General features: G+C 54.5%; 1 long non-coding RNA gene across 1 annotated transcript in view; it reads left to right on the forward strand.

Moving 5' to 3' along the window:
- LOC117880493 overlaps window positions 1–10,599 on the forward strand; it is a 46,312-nt gene extending 35,713 nt beyond the window's left edge. The window contains exon 3 of the long non-coding RNA XR_004646542.1: window positions 10,507–10,599. This is a non-coding gene — a long non-coding RNA (uncharacterized LOC117880493). The remainder of the gene's footprint in view (window positions 1–10,506) is intronic.
- The last annotated feature ends 274 nt before the right edge of the window (window positions 10,600–10,873 follow it).

Here is a 10,873-nt window from a genome sequence, read left to right on the forward strand (position 1 = left end):
GGGGGGGGGGGGGGGGGGGGGGGGGGGGGGGGGGGGGGGGGGGGGGGGGGGGGGGGGGGGGGGCCATTGACAGATAGAAGCAGGGGGAAATAATTCTCATTGAAAGAAGCATGTCAGGGGAAGATAGCTCAGTGAGACACTTCAAATAAAGGGAAGCAGCCGTGGTGACAGGATACATTCTTTGCCTCAAACACACTGTAGGCCATGAGTGCCAGAGGCATCGGGCAGGAAGAAAGGCTACTTGAGTCGCATCAAAGACAACCACCACCAAAGCACAATTGAAGCCTGCAATCGTAGCCGGCCTGAAAGCAGGTTTCGCACAGGCTGCTTTGTTCTCTGATCGTCCCCGTCGCTTTGGTATCTCCTACCATCGGCCAGGCACGGCACAGCTTCTCGTCTCTGAGGGAACCAAGTTGCAGGTGACACAGGTTTGGGGGGGGGGGTTCTCTGCTCCTCAGCCTGTGACACACAGGCCTATCCAGCAGTTCGTCATTTGTCCACACACGTATTGGCCAAACCATTGCCCTTAACCTGCAGCATTGCCACCATTCCCTAAGGGTGTCGCTTGGAGTCACTCAGAAGAGGTCAGCGGAGATGCCCTCACATACCCCAGCATCTTCACTAGCACAGTCAGCTGTCAGTTTGATACAAAAATCTAGGAGGGGCTTGATGTAAGGCTCAGTAAAGAACTGCCTGTTCCCGCCTACCCAAAAACTAGTAACCTCCGCCATGTGCCAGGGCTCTCAAGGATATAGAGGAATGGTGAGTCTGAGGACCACCATGTCTCACTATGATGCCCTTGGCTATTTTTGTTACTTATCCAAGACAGTTGTGTTTGAACAAGGCTCTCATGCTGTCATAAAACCCTCAGGTGCTCTCTCTCCATCCCTTCTCCCTGGCCTGCCAATGTTCCTGCTTTAAACCCAGCATCCCAGACGGTCCATTTCCATCTGTCCTGGCTCTGGTGGGGCTTTGAAGCTAGGGAGTTGGAGTTCTCATGCGGCACACGCATGGGCACCATTATCTTTTCTCCTTCAGTCAGCTCTACAGCCATGCTGAGGGGACTAGTGGTGTCTCTCAGGTACTGGGCAGGATTTGTGCCTGATTTGGGGGTCTTATGGGATTTCTCATGCTTGGTGTGTGAGAAGAGGAGAAGGGTCTTGGTATTGAATTTTGTAGCTATCTTTTAGCCCTCAGCTTGACTCCCTCAAAATGCTTTAAAGAGCATCCTTACCTGAAGCCAGAGGAGCCACCTGTCCAGGGAATGAAGACTGCTCCAGGTTGCAGTGGATGTGGGAAACCAGCAGCGTCTACATGGAGAATTAGGGAACATCTGCCCAACATGGGATCCCTAGGGAGCCTTTCCAGTATCTGCTGGGTGATCCCACAGAGTCTTCCCCCACCTTGTTCATGGTGAATGTTGCTTTTGGGACTTCATTTGCAGGCAGCATTTTGCTATGGCCCAGGTTATCTTTCAGGTGAGCACCACTCCTGTTCTCAACGTTCAGCTCGTCTTGCATCTAGTGTTGTGTTATTTCATTGGTAAGGTCATAGGGGAGAGCAGGCAGCATGTGAGCCTCACTGTCTCATTAGCAACAGGCTCCCACTTGAACCTCACATCAGCAGAACTGGCTGCCCATCTGAATTTTATGGCTTGGCCTCTCAGCCACCATGACACCATTTCTCCTGAATGATGACTTTTGGTGGTGAGTTGCAAGGAGAGCTTAGTCTTGGAAGCCAACAGGAGCTGCTCAGTCTTCAGTGCTTTTGAAAAATAAGGCCACTTATGTAGGCACCTTAAGATGGACTTAGGAACCTAACTTTAAATGCCCATTTTGGAACATCTTGGCCATGCTATCTTTTTTTTTTTTTCCCCAAAGAACAAGCCTCCTATCAGCTAGGAGGTGGTGTCACGTGGGATAGAGCCTGCCTTACCACGGGGGAAAATGATAAACCTTACAGGAAATGTATAAAACATAGACAGCAAAACCAAGTTTACTATTTAAATTGCCCCCTTAAAATGGGGCAACCCCTGCACAGACAGACACACGTGTAAAAATGCCCTGCTGCCGATATAAATATATCGGGAACCTTTTCTGACTAGGCAAACACTCAGTTCGTTCTTGGTTCTAACACTGGGTACTTTATATGGCTATTGAGTGATTGGTCATTCTGTGTTTGTACAGCACCTCGCACAATTGGGGTCCATTGACTGGGGTCCATGACTGAGGTGCTATAATAATACAAATAATTAATAATAATAGTGCACCTTCTGCGTGGGGCTCATGGCCAGCCAGCTATTTGCTGCCTTCCCTCTCTGTACGGAGAGAGCAAATGCTGTCTGCATATGAGCCTGGTGAAGGAGGTGAAAGAATAATAGCTGTAATAAATTAGCCAGTTGTGCCCCCTTGTGGTACAGAGTGGTGCATGCACTAGTGAGCTGAACAACTCTGTCCATATTCAAATCCTTCTTAAAGACCCACTTCCGACAGTGCATCTATTCATTTGTATATAAACGATGGATTGTTGTTCCCTTTCCCCTAATATCTGCCTATTTGTCTGTCTTTAGACTGTGAGGTTCTCGAGGCAAGGACTGCCCCTTCTTCAGTGCGTGCAAAGCCTCTACTACATTCATCTTGGATGCTGCTATAAGTGTTTAATAATAATAATAAATTAATAACTAATAATGCTCTGGCATCACTCCCAAAGAATCCTTGTCCTTGGATCCAATGCTACAATGGCCTTGCTGTGTGCTCTGCAGTCGGGCATTTGGATGTTGACTTTAATGTATGCCCCATCAAACAGAAAGGCCTGGTGAGGTCCAGCTCTTCACTGCCACGTGGCGAGGGTTATGCATACCTATTGCCAATGCCAAGTGTTCAAAAATCACAAGTCAGGTCCCAAAGTAGCATGAGAGTGCCTTAAAAATCATGAGATTTTTTTCAAAATAATATTGACGTCTTTACATTTGTTTTCTGCTTTTTTTAACCTGTAGGGGGTCACATTTTCAGGCTTTTCTCAGCAAGCATGAGGCATGAGGGCTAGAAATGTGCAATTTTTTTTTTACATGAAAGCTGAAATTTTCATGTATTCGCATGACTCCAGGAGTTGGGGCTTTAAGAGACACACCAAATATCATGAGACTAGCAATAAAATTGTGAGAGTTGGCAGCATGTCTTTCACTCAGGGCCGGCTCCAGGCACCAGCCGAGCAAGCTGGTGCTTGGGGCGGCAGCTTGTAGGAGGCGGCATTCCGCCCAATCCTAGGGCGGCACGGCCGCTTTTTTTTGTTTGTTTGTTCCACTCTGGCCGCCCTGTAGGGGGTGGCAGCACGGAGGAGGGGAGCGCCCTGCAGCAAGCCCAGCAGGGCAGCCCCCGTCCTTCCCTCCCAGCCAACCGGAGCGGTGCGGAGCCCTCCCGGCAAGGGGCACGGCGGGAGGGGCTGCGTGGCAGCGCCCTGCTGAAGCCCTGGCCTCCCCCCTTCTGTCTCTCCCCCCGCTCCCTCCCCCTCCCCCCACTAGCCGGGGCACATCTGCAGTGCAGGGAGTCCCCCTGCACCCGTGCTCCGGCCGCGCCGCAGGTTTTTTTTGTTTGTTTGTTTGTTTTTTGCTTTGCCGTTCTGGCCGCCGCGTTGTTTTTTTTGTTTTTTTTTTTTTGCGCTTGGGGCGGCCAGAAAGCCAGAATCGGCCCTGCTTTCACTGCTCCCCACATGTTCTGGAATCCATAGCAGTGGCTATACCATGACCACTGGTGCTTGGTTACTCAGGCCCAGTGAGAGAGAGACAGCAATCTGCTATATTTTTTTGAGGGGAGGGTGTCTCTTTCACCTCAGTCAGTCCTAAGGAACCCTCCTTTTCCCTATCTTCCTACCCCCAAAAGTTAAACATCACAACCACCTATTTGGATGGCAGTCTTTTTCCAGGCCATTTATGCTGCTCCTTAATTGGCCAGAGGATTATCTGTTGAGCAACAAAGAAGCACTTCCCTGGGGCTGTGCATGCTGTTTGTGCAGCATTCCCAGCCTTCATTGGCCTGAGAAGGAAGAGGTTGATTAAGCATAGGCCCTGTAGGCCTTTGTCTAGGCCCCAGCTCCTGGAATCAGGGGATTACAGCAGAATCTCAGGGGGTTGTTTGTTTGTTTTTGTTAAAGTTTGTAGCCCTCATAGTTGCAAAGAAATGCGTGGAACTGTGAATGAAGTGTAACCGGTGCTGGGGCATACCTCTGCCTTTGTCTGCAGAGAGCCTTAAACAATATCTGAGAGGGGTGAACTACCCTATTTATATTGATAGGGTGTTACTCTGAGACCTACTGCTCTGGGGGCCTTGCCAGTCCCATATATATAATGGGGGACACTGGGTGTGGCAGGAGGAGAGAAGGGCAGTGAGCCTGGCCCACCCACGTGGATACACTCCCTCTGCTGGGGTAAGTACTGCTCCTCCTAGGCTGACCAGATAGCAAGTGTGAAAAATCAGGATGGGGGTGGAAGGTAATAGGAGCCTATATAAAAAAAAAAAGCCCCAAATATCGGGACTGTCCCTATAAAATCGGGACATCTGGTCTCCCTAGCTCCCCTTGGTGCTACTTGGGGGGAAAGACAGGGGTCTCTGTGTGGGGGGGTGGGGGAGAGGAAATCTCCATTTCAAGAGGGGAATGGAGCCACAAGACAGGCAGGACCATGAAGTGGCAGTGGACCCACAAGAGCTCTGTGTTGTAGTGTGCACATGGCCTCAGATTGCCTTAAAATGGCCTAGGTAGGCTTTCTTTCCCCCCTCTGCTGCCCCCACAGCACTTTCATCCCTGCTAGCCTATCAAGCTCCTTCCCCTGGGAGCTGGTTTTCTCTCTGCATAGCCCTCCTAGGCTAGGGTTACCATATCTGAACTTTCAAAAAAGAGGATACTCCATTGGGGGGGTAGCCCCACCCCCAGCCACTCCCTCCCACTTCCCGCCCCCTGACAACCCCCCCAGAACTCCTGACCCATCTAACCCCCCCTGCTCCCTGTTCCTGAGTGTCCCAACCCCTCTCCACACCCCTGCCCCCCTGACAGCCCCCCCAGAACTCCCGACCCATCCAACCCCCCCTGCTCCCTGTCCCTGACTGTCCCAACCCCTCTCCACACCTCTGCCCCCCTGACAACCCCCCCCAAACTCCCGACCCATTCAATCCCCTCCCCGCTCCCTGTCCCCTGACTGCCCCCCTTCTCCAACTCTCCAGCCCCCTTACCATGCCACTTGGCTTAGAGCAGGTGTGTGGCTCTGCGCCCCAAGGAGCACCCCGCCCCGCCCAAGCGGCATGCTGAGGCTGTGGAGGAGGGGGAAAGCGGGGGAGGGGCTCTGGCCGCCACTGCCAGCCCCACCGCCACGTTCCCTCGCAGGCACACAGCCGCGCCCCCCAGCGCTGCCGGGCGGCGTGCTAAGGCTGCAGGGGATGGGGGGAGCCGGGAAGGGGCTTTGGCTGCCGAGGCCCCAGTGCAAGTGGCGCTCGGCCGCCCTGTCAGCCACTTTTCAGTCGATAAATAGCCGACCGGGGGGAAATCTCGGACATTTTTAGATTTTTAGAAATCCTCCCTGGACAGCTATTTAAAGAGCGAAAAATCGGACATGTCCAGGGAAACCCGGACGTATGGTAACCCTATCCTAGGGCCCAGAAACCCAGGGGGAGTGCTGGCCACTAGGCCACAGAGGTAGGGTTACCAACTTTCTAGTCGCACAAAACCGAACACCCTAGCCCCACGCCTTCCCCGAGGGCCCACCCCCCCGCTCACTACATTCCCCCTCCCTCGGTGGCTTGTTCTCCCCTACCCTCACTCACTGTCACTGGGCTGGGGCAGGGGGTTGGGGTGCGGAACGGGGTGAGGGCTGTAACTGGGGGTGTGGGCTCCGGGGTGGGGCCAGAAATGAGGGGTTCAGGGTGCAGGAGGCGGCTCCAGGCTGGAGCGTGGGGCTGAGGAATTCAGAGTGGGGGAAGGGGCTGTGGGTTGAGGCAGGGGGTTGGAGTGTGGGAAGGGGTGAGGGCTCTGGGCTGAGGGTGTTGGCTCTGGGGTGGGGCCAGGGATGAGGGGTTTGGGGTGCAGGAGGGGGCTCCAGCCTGGGGGGGGGGGCGGAGGGGAGGGGTGCGGGGTGTGGGAGGAGGCTCGGGTTGGGTTCCAGGGGGGTTAGGGGCTCTGGGGTGGGGATGGGGATGAGAGGTTTGGGGTGCAGGAGGGAGCTCCAGGTTCAGGGGGGCTCTGGGCTGGGGTTGAGGGGCAGGGGAGTGAGGGCTCTGGGGTGGGGATTTGGATGAGAGGTTTGGGGTGCAGGAGAAAGCTCTGGGTTTGGGGGGGCTCAGGGCTGGGGCAGGTGTTGGGGCACGGGCTTACCTCGGGTGGCTCCTGGTCAGCGGCACAGCCGGGGGCATGGGGGCTAAGGCAGGCTAGCTGCCTGTCCTGGTACCACGCTGTGCACGCCCCAGAAGCAACCAGCAGGTCTGGATCCTAGGTAGTGGGGAACAGGAGGCTCCATGTGCCACTCTCACCCGCAGGCATCGCCTCCCCCCTGCTTCCATTGGCCGGGAACCGGCCAATGTGAGTGCGGAGTTGATGCTCGGGGCAGTGCACAGAGCCCCATGGCCCCACCACCTAGGAGCCAGACCTGCTGGCTGCTTCCGGGGTGCAGCACGTTGCCAGCCAGGACAGGTAGAGACTAGCCTGCCTTAGCATCGCTGACTGGACCTTTAACGGCCCGGTAGGTGGTGCTGACCGGAGCCGCCAGGGTCCCTTTTTGACCGAGTGTTCCAGTCCAAAACTGGACACCGGGTCACCCTACACAGAGGGTATGTCTATACTGCATTAAAAACCCGCGGCTGACCCATGCCAGCTGGCTCAGGCTAAGGGGCTGTTTAATTGTGGTGCAGATGCTCGGGCTCATGCTCAAGCCTGGGCTCCAGGACCCTGCGAGCATGGGATTGCACAGAGGGGGCCAGGAAAACAAGGGGATTTTATCACCTTTGTGCAGCCTTCTAGGTGTCTGCATAGGGTAGATGAAGGCCTGGGAGCTCGGTGATGCTCAGTGCCCATAACCAGACCCCATATGTCCCTGTGCGGGCTGCCAGCGTGTCCTAACTGAGGACCTTTCTGAAACAAAGCTTGTCTCTTTCCTCTCCCTGCTCGGAAGGGCTGGGTCCTGGCTGAGTTTCCTGTTTGTGTTACAGCTACAGACTATCCAGCAGGCTTTTTCTTTTGGGATGGGGGAAGGGGGAGAGCAGCAGTCTACCTGGAGCTGAATGGCCAGTAACTCCTTCCCCTGGCTCAGGGTAGCATTATTGAAGCCCCCAATCCTCAGTCCCTCTCTGCATCTGTTACACCAGCATTTTAAGACCTGGGCGCATTTGCTGCTGTGATGCTCTCTGCACTGGAGGTGCCAGGCGGAGTCAAACTCTGGTCTCTCTGATCCACCTGCTTCTCTCCTCTGGACCCTGACTTCCACTCCCCTCTCTGCTCCAGGGCGGCTTTGCTCTCGGATCCACTAAGGCTTTGGCTTGGATGAAGCAATAGAGAAGAGAATGGAAGAAAAATGAATGGGGAACAGGTGTCGTCCTGTATGCTGCCCACTTGGGGGGCAGCATCCTCCTCCTGTGATGGCACTGAGGTGCACAAGCAGATGTCATCCCAGGACAATGTCTCCCTTCCACTTACATGCAAGGACATCCCTTCACGCAGTGTTTCACATTGAGTCAAGTGGTGCCAGCAGTGTGGAAAGTATTTCCAGTCTTGGTGCTGAACAAGAGACGCATGGGCCCAGACGCATCAGGAAGAGCTGAAAATCACACCACAAAGCCCAACCTTGGCAGATTTTCCACCCAAAGACGTCAGGAGAAGAGTCTGAACATTTGGATCCAAGCTGCCAAGCTTCAGACCCTATGGGTCTGTGTTGCTCATGGGAGCCACTAGCACCTCTTTAACAGTGAGCTGTGACTGTTTCTTATGGAGTGGACTGGCTGCTTAGCCCATTGGATTGGTAATGGAATAAGGTACTTGTCACCTCCAGCCCAGGGATCTGGTGCTGCAGGCAAAAGCAGGCCCAGCTGATAGTGACCAAAAGTCATTCCCAACTGATGACCATTTGGTGGCATCATCATCTCTGGGCATAACAGCAACAATTCAAACAAACATCCCATCGCTAAATAACAACCTGGCACAGGTCAGTCCCAAAAGGTCTCCCTACCTCCCGCTGTGGGAGAGGAAGGCTGGTTCAGTAGCTAAGGCACTCCCCCAGGGCTTGGGAGACCTGGGTTGGATTCCCAGGTCCACTGTGGACCTCCTGGGTGATCTTAGGCATCATTTAGTCGCTCTGTGGTTCAGGTCTCCACCTATACATTGGAATGATGGGTGATGTGAGGATAAATACATTCAAGGTGTGACACAGTCAGAGAATATGGTTGTGGGGACTGGATAAGTAAAAGGGGGGCTAGATGGTCACAGCAGCAGTTTGCCCACCCTCAAACAGAAGTATGTGAGCCTTACACCATGGCCTGAAATTCACTGAACTTGGGTTGTGTCAGACCAATGGGAGAAGTGAATCCAGAGCTGAGGGCCTCTGCCCACTGAGAATGCCCTGCAGGTCCCCAGCCCCGAGACTGCCTGTGCAGGTGCCCTAGCTCTCCTCCCCTTGTGAAAGTGCCTATCCCTGTGGCTGCCAAGACTTTCAGGTCAAGCCCAGCACCCAGGCCTCAGCCATTCACCAGCTCTTCGTGGCGAATCAGGGATCATCCCAGCCAGCATTAATGGCCCCTCAGTGGGAGCCTGAGCAGAAAAGCCAAGGGCTGCATGAGCCATGGAGACTGAACTCCCCTCTCGCCCCAGGGAAGGGCTGAGGCATGTTGCCATGGAGTAAGTCTGCCCTGCCCATGTTCATGCTGTACCTGCTGTGGGTGTTCACGGTGCAGCCCCACAAGGGTCCGAGATGGCACAAGTGCTGCTTTCGTGTTGGGAGCGTCATCCCTGGCCTCTCCCCACTCTGAAGAGGTGCCGGAAGGGGGAGGCTCTCTGACAACTCTGAAAGAGCGTAGCAAGGCACCAGGTTCACATAGGGCTCAAGCCACCGCTGCTCTGCTGCCTCGTGGCTGGGCTCTTGTCCAGCTGGTGTGATTTCTGCCTGCAGGCGGGGCTGTAAATTAGGCTGCTGGGCTGGGTGCTGCCTTCACTCATGAGGACAATAGAGGAAGCACTGAGGTCTTTCCACTCGAGATATAAATCTCCTATTCGAGAGCGGAAAGGGAGACCCAGATTAGAAACTATACGCAGGCGGGCGTCAGACTGCACTGGAGAGAGATGCAGACTGTGAGAGCAAACCAGAGAGGGGTGGGAGAGACGGGCCACGTTTATTCACCCCTGTGCGGGCAGTAGGGTCGGCACAGGATGGAAGAGAGATGCTTGTGCCTCCCTGATTCCGGGACTGCTGGGTCAGTTAGGCTCTTGGTTCCGCATGCAGCCATGGAATAGCCAGGGTGCAGGGTCATGCTCCTCCCATCCCTGGCTTCTGGATAGGGAAGGCAAATGCTGGATACAGTGTATTGCCTGGGCTGGGGGATGCTTATGGCCCCTCTATATTGGCGCAGCCTGTGCAAAGGGACAGCAATGCAGGGTGAATTCCTCCAAGAGAGAGAGAAGACATGCCAAATTCTGTGGCCGGGTGCTTTTCTATGGTGCTTAGTGCTAAAATAATGGCAAGCAGACCTCAGGCATGCACTGATCACAGCAGGTGGCTGGGAGGAAATCTCTCTGCATGTATGGGATTGTATTTGGGACTCAGTGAATCTCCCACTGCAGAAGTGCACCCAGAACCTGGCAGCGATGCCTAGGGAATGACAAACTGCAGGGAAGTACAGCTTTGTAATGTCCTGGGGATGTCCCCTCCACGTTCCTGACCAGGATGCTAGAACAACAACCCAGAGAATCAGCCCAGGTTTTACACCAAGCCCCGGTGGGCTGAGCTGGGACTTTGGAGGTTTATTCAGTGCCCATAGATTTCTGTGCCATCCAGACATAATCAGAGGAGCTCGGTTCTAAACCCATCAGAGTATGAATCTAAGGAGTTCCCAGTAACTGGGTGGCACAGCAGGATCCGGACTCTGACATTCGGGTTCTGTCTCTGCTAGGCTCAGCCTGCCTGTGGGCCTTTCCTCTCACACTCAGTTTGCTGCTGCTGCAGAGGTGGAGGCCAGACACTAGCCCAGGCACTGGTGGACTCGTCCAGGGAGCAGGGTGGAAAGGGAGTCCCCTGGCATGCAGTGGCAGGGTCCAGAGGGCTGTGCATCACCCTAGACCTGGAGGAGTCCTTTGTATGGACAGGGAGGGTGGTGACAGCCCGCTCCAGACGCTCGCTGAGGTTGTCAGGACCTGACAGTGAGGATGACGGCTCCCTCCCTTCCCCCATGGATGAGCTGAGACAGGGACGATATCAAAGCAGGGGCCACTGCTCCCAACCCAGGGGGATTAGGTGATTAAGGGCTTTTATTGTTGTTTTTCCAGGTTCCAGCAAAGGATACTTGGCAGGATTAGGCTGATGAAGACCCCCTCCCCCAATCACAGAGAGATAACAGTACCTCAAAGAGAAGAAGCTGCCCAGACGACAGACAGAAGGTGTCCCAGGAGCAGAACCATCTCTCAGCGACCTCTGCTGTCCTCTCCACCTCCTGATACCTCTTCACACAGTGGGACCCCTGGCTCCCTCTCAGCAGGTATTATTGCTTGGCAACTCAGCCCACAACCCATCAATCGCAGCCATGGCCACGAGGGAAGTCGAAGTCTGTGCTTAGTTTTATAAGCTGGTCTGTCCAGGTGACTCCGTGTCAGGGCCTGGGTGCAGCCAGTAGCAGTGTCTGCTGTTAAAAGAAGA

Source organism: Trachemys scripta, chromosome 7 (assembly GCF_013100865.1).
Source record: "Trachemys scripta elegans isolate TJP31775 chromosome 7, CAS_Tse_1.0, whole genome shotgun sequence".
NCBI classification, from domain to species: Eukaryota; Metazoa; Chordata; order Testudines; family Emydidae; genus Trachemys; species Trachemys scripta.